At 44.7% G+C, this 5,917-nt stretch overlaps 1 pseudogene across 1 annotated transcript; it reads right to left on the reverse strand.

The window, feature by feature from the left end:
* Positions 1 to 5,344: 5,344 nt before the first annotated feature.
* Positions 5,345 to 5,707, reverse strand: LOC309819609 (cytochrome c oxidase subunit NDUFA4-like; annotated as a pseudogene). Its single transcript has one exon. The product of its transcript is annotated as a cytochrome c oxidase subunit NDUFA4-like (transcript).
* Between the last annotated feature and the right edge of the window lie 210 nt (positions 5,708 to 5,917).

The following is a 5,917-nucleotide window of genomic DNA, read 5'->3' on the forward strand; positions in this document are numbered from 1 at the left end:
AGTGTGGGGTTGTTCCTGAACAGGCTTTTGGTTCCTCTGATAGGGGTCATAGACTTGGCCATACCCATCCAGAGCTCAGATCATGTCCCTCAGAGCCGGGTATATCTGTAAAACAGGCATAATAAAACTGTGAGCAGCGTTGGGAAGATATATGTGAAGTGGGCTGAATAATGGCCTCCAAAGATATTAGACCATAATCCCTGGAACCTGTAAATTTTAAATTATTTGGAAAAAGGATCTTTGCAGTTATGATTAAGTGAAAGATCTTGGGCTGGGGAGACTATTTTGAATTACCTGAGCGAGCTCTAACTATGATCACATGTGTCCTTATTAGAGGGAGACAGAGGGAGATTTGACCACACACAAAGGAGAAGGTGATGTGAAGATGGAGGAAAGAGATTCGAAGATGCTGGCCTTGAAGATTGGAATGATGTGGCCACAAGCCTAGGAATGCTGACTTGTGGATTCTCTCCTAGAACCTCTGGAAGGAGTGTGGCCCTGCTGACACCTTGATTTTGGCCCAGGGACACTGATTTCAGATGTCTGGTCTCCAGAACGCTGAGAGAATACATTTCTGTTGATTTAAGCCACCAAGTTTGTGTAGTTTTTGATAGTAGCCATAGGAAACTTTATACAATATATAAATCAAATAGCACAGTGCCTGGATGCAGAAAGTGTTTAGGAATCCAACAGACCTTGGTTTGAATTATCTCCTCATCCACTTGCTATGTAACTTTGGAGAAATTATTTAATCTCAGTCTAAACCTTAGTTTTTTCACCTGTAAAATGGGAATAACAGCAACTGTTTCACAGGATTATTATGATGATTAAAGCAAACAATGTACAGTGTTTAGGATAGAGCAGAATTTCCCAGCCTTGGCACTATTTTGGGCTGGATAATTCTGTGTTGTGCTGGGCATTGTAGGAAGTTTAGCAGCATTCCTCTCCTTTACACACTCAGTGCCACGGTACACCTCACCACAGTGGTGATACTCAAAACTGTTCCCAGACATCGCCACATATTCCCTGGGGGGCAAAATTGCCCTAGTTGAGAGCCACTGGTGTGGAGCCTGACTCATAGAAAGTGTTCAACAGACAGTAAGGATTATTATTTGCTGAATGAGTGGGTCTTTTAGGAGGGAAGTGGAGCGTGGTGCTTAAGAGCATGGGCTCTGGTCTCAGACTGTCCGGGTTCTGATCCCAGCTGTACCGCTTACCAGCTCTGTGACCTCGGCACATTATTCAACATCTCTATGCCTCTGTTTCTCACCTGTAAAAAGGGAAAAGAATATCTACTTCATAGGGCTACGGTAAGGATTCGATGAGATGATCCAGATACAGCATTTAGAATGGAGTCTGTCATATTGTAAACGTCAATAATAATAATAATAATTGCTACCGTTATTTGCTATCTCTGAACAAGCAGTTGGGAATCAGAATGTGAGCACAGTTTGGGTTGGTCTTGCCCAAGAATGAGGCAGCCCTTCCTAACTTTACCCTCAATCCCAGCTCTGCAGTAAGTCTGTGCAGGTTGCCTCCTGTCCCAGCAGCTTCTTGGGGGCCTGGTCATAGCAATTAATTGATCACTGCATTTAGAAGGAGTCCGTGTCATGGGCAGAATTTGCCCATACTACTGTTTTCATACTGGCCTGGTCAGACCTCTGCAGAGGTAGTGCATGGGCAGAGGGCAGTCCTGTCCTCCAGGCTTCTCATATAGAGGTGGCTCTGAGGATGCTTGAGGCCAGACATATGGCCAAGGGGGCCAGGATTCCATGTTTAATAGTAAAGATAGGGACACTAACGTTCCTTGTGGGGTACTGACCCAGGCACTATATGTGTGCTGGGAACTTAAATTCCTGCTGTCTGGTACCTCAGAGCCAAATAGGAATACAGACAAAAAAACATGGACAAGTGCTCGCAGGACCGTGATCTAAATATGCTGATGGCGGAGGCACAGGTGCCTGGCATGCATCTAGGGCAGTAGGTAACCCCATTCTGGGGTGCTGGATTAATCAGGGTCTGGTTCAGCTGCATAAAACAATAATATACAAAATAACAGAGGCTAAGAAAATTTATTTCTCTCTTACTGCAAAAGCAGTCTTGAGTTAGGCAGCCCAGGGTGATAGGATGCACCATTAGCTGTTAAGCCCTAGTCCACACCTTAACGTTCCTTAACCCCAGGCATTGTTTAAAAACTAAACATTTTTTTAATTGGTAACTATATTCTTTTTTTTTGAATTTTATTTATTTATTTATTTTGTACAGCAGGTTCTTATTAGTTATCAATTTTATACATATTGGTGTATATATGTCCATTCCAATCTCCCAATTCATCCTAAAAACTAAACTTAATTTTAACTGACTTGATCCCTATCCTAAACTTAACCCTAACTCTAACCCTAACTTCAACCCAACCCTAATCCTAACCCTACTCTAACCTGATTCCTAACCTTACCCTTCATGCTAACCCTACCCCTTCCTCAAACTCAACCTGAATGCCAACTCTAGCCCCGATCTCCCTCGAATCTTAACCCTAACTGTAACACTGCCCTAATGTTAACCTTAACTTTAACCCTAAATCCAGTCACAACTCCAACCTTGTATTAGTCAGGTTCTCCAGAGAAACAGAACCAATTAGATGTGTATATATAAAGAAAGATGTATTTTCAGGAATTGGCTTACATGATTATGGAGGATGGCAAGTCCAACATCTGCAGGAAGAGCTGGTGTTGCAGGTCAAGTCCAAAGGTTGTCTGCTGGCAGAATTCCCTCTTGCTCAGGAAAGGTCAGTCTTATTCTATTTAGACTGTCAACTGATTGGATGAGGCCCACCCACAGTATGGAGGGCAATCTGTTTCACTCAAAGTCACTGCTTTAAACATTAATCTCATGCAAAAACACCCTCACTGGGACTTCCCTCGTGGCACAGTGGTTAAGAATCTGCCTGCCAATGCAGGGGGCACGGGTTGCATTCCTGGTCCAGGAAGATCCCACATGCCACGGAGCAACTAAGCCTGTGCGCCACAACTACTGAGTCTGTGCTCTAGAGCCCACGAGCCACAACAACTGAGCCTACATGCTGCAACTACTGAAGCCCACATGCTCTAAGGCCCATGTGCTGCAACTATTGAAGCCTGCACTCCTAGAGCCTGTGCTCCACAACAAGAGAAACGACCACAATGAGAAGCCCATGCACCACAATGAAGAGTAGCCCCTGCTCGACGCAACTAGAGAAAGCCTGCACGCAGCAACGAAGACCCAATGCAGTCAAAAATAAATAAATAAAACAAATAAAAAATTATATAAATAAACAAAAACACCCTTACAGACACAGACACATTCAGAGTAATGTTTAATCACATATCTGGCCCACCATGGCCCAGCCAAGTTGACACATAAAATTAACCTTCACAAACCTCAACCCAAATCCCAGCCCTAATCCTAATCTTCTCCACAAAGAGTTCATTCTCCCTGCCAAGCTGATACCTCTGCAGATAGGCTGGTTGACATGATGAAAGAGGTCCACTTGGTGGGTGAAGTGGGTGTGGACACAATGGGTCTCATGAAGCCAGCCTACCTTGGCACAGGGGGTTAACAGCCGGCGGGGAGGGGAGTGCAGAACCACAGCAGGAACGTTATGTTCTCAGACCAGGCCCACCAGGCAGCATGAACACTGGTGGTATTGCTGTATAAAGTGGTGTAACTTCAGAATGCTATGTTACCATTTGGCCTTCATGTTGAGTTTAAGTACAATTGTAGCAAACTCTGCTGATTTTTATTTCACAGGCTTAGATTTAATGGCTTTTGAATTCATCTTCTCAACCTATGTAAATTATCTACTGTGGTCTCAAATCCAGCAATTTTTATAAGAGGACTGTGGTGTTTTTTGTTTTTTTTTTTTCTTTTGAGGACTGTAATTTTTGTAGGAGGATTTCATACCAGCTTCTGTTAGCACTGGCTCACTGGGCATGGACCCAATAGAAGATTCAAATGAAGAATGAAAGAGCATTAGTGAGATTCATAGGAACAAGGAACACTTTTTAGAGAGCAGAAGAAAAGCAATAGATGGCCCTGTTTTGGTACAATTCAACAAATGTTTTTTTGGATACATGCAAAGAACTGAGATTGGCACTGCTAGAAATCAAATACAAGAGAAATGGTTACCAGGCATGGGGATGGGGAAACTGGAGAGGAGGTGGCAGGATCAACACACAAATCACTTCCCACACCCTCATTCTGTGCTTCAGTGTTACAGTATCAGAAAGGCCTTCCTGTGCACTCTACGGAAAAAGACAACCCTCCTGTATGAGTCCGGGTCCCACGGGAAACAGAAGGTACATTCCACAAGGATTTTGAAGAACATTAATGAAGAGCTGGGAGTAGGGAAAGGAAACTAGGGATAGTGAGGAACCCAGGGACCAGCTTCACTGAGAGGCTGTTCCCAATCCCAGACCTGAAGAGGTAGGAGGAGGGAATGGGAGTCTCAGCATCTCGTTAGAGCTGGAGTGGCCTAAGAGGCACTGTTGTCTAGAGCTGCAGTCCTGAAGGGATGCAGCCCCTGCCGGGACCGAGGACAAGAGGAAGCTGAGAAGACATTCCCTCTCCTCCCACCAATGGTGTGTTGAAACTGGCTTATCCTGGTTCATCAGGGCCCACGGTAAGCATCTCTTTCCAACTCCGACATCAAGATGGCTGTTTGAAATCTCTCAAGGTGGAGTATTTACACCACAGAAATGGGCAAATGCTACAAATCAGGTTGCTTTTCCTTGGAGAGCTGGTTGCTAAACACTTACTGCCACACCACTGCCCCCCATTCTCTCATCTCCTCTTTCTGCCTAAGCCAATAGGAAGGCAGAGGGTGAGGGAGCTTGGGTGAAAGAAGCCTTGTAGGCCAGTCCCTGGGGCATGGAACAGGGCTGAGAGGGAGGACGATGGGTGAATTGTATGGGAGGGAGGGACAGTAAGCAGAGAATAGCCAGCACAGCCCACTGTCACTTTTGATCCCTTTACCCTGTTCTAATTGTTTTAAGGAACTCATCACCACCAGCCATATTGCAGGTTCATGGTTGACCACCTGGCTCTCTCCCTAGAGGGGAAGCTCTTGGAGAAAAGGGACTTTGTTTTCTTTTCTAACATGTCTTTAGTACTTCCAACAGCAACAGATTCTCAGTAACTTTTTTTTTTTTTAAGTTTCAGATTATTTATTAATCAGTGTAAACCCCAACACAATACACCAACATAATCACGCATTGAGAGGGGAACTATTTCCTGGTCAAGTGCAAAATTGTGCAGATGGCTTCTGGAAGACCTTCATTCTAAGCAGCTTTATAGTGAAATGTTTCATTTAGAAGTCTGGACCTTCTTTCTTCACTTTGCTGTAATCTACATTCACTGGGTAGAACTTGTATTAATCATTGGAGCCCACTTTGTTCCAGGGTTCTGGGTTATTCTTTCTGTCCCAACTGACATCTGGGTTGAACAATGCCAGGCTCCAGACATACAGTGCTCCTCCAGTACCTCCTGCTCCAATAAATACGAAGAGGGGGATCAAGCTAGGATGATTCTTGGCCTGACCAATGATCTGGTGGAGCACGGTTGTGACACAGGCCTCGAGTAAATAATTTTGTTGAATGAAAGAGTATAAGGCAGAATTTAAGTGGCTTAAGAGGAGTGCTGGGTTATGCAGAGGAGAGATTCCATCTAGCATGGAATGTGAGGCACCCGTGCAACACCCAGGGAGAAAGGTCTAGCAGGCAGGTGGAGAAACAGAGGTTAGGGTTGAAGATACAACCTGACTGAGGGTTGTGTCAGATTGAGGGCCTGATCATGGAGGATACCAGTCTGCTGGATATCACTGGAAGAACATCAAAGGAGGGGACAAAGGCCAAAGAGAAGCCAAAGGAGAGGGGAAGGGAGA

The sequence above is a fragment of the Grampus griseus genome, assembly GCF_964374135.1.
Source record: "Grampus griseus genome assembly, chromosome: 1".
NCBI lineage: Eukaryota > Metazoa > Chordata > Mammalia > Artiodactyla > Delphinidae > Grampus > Grampus griseus.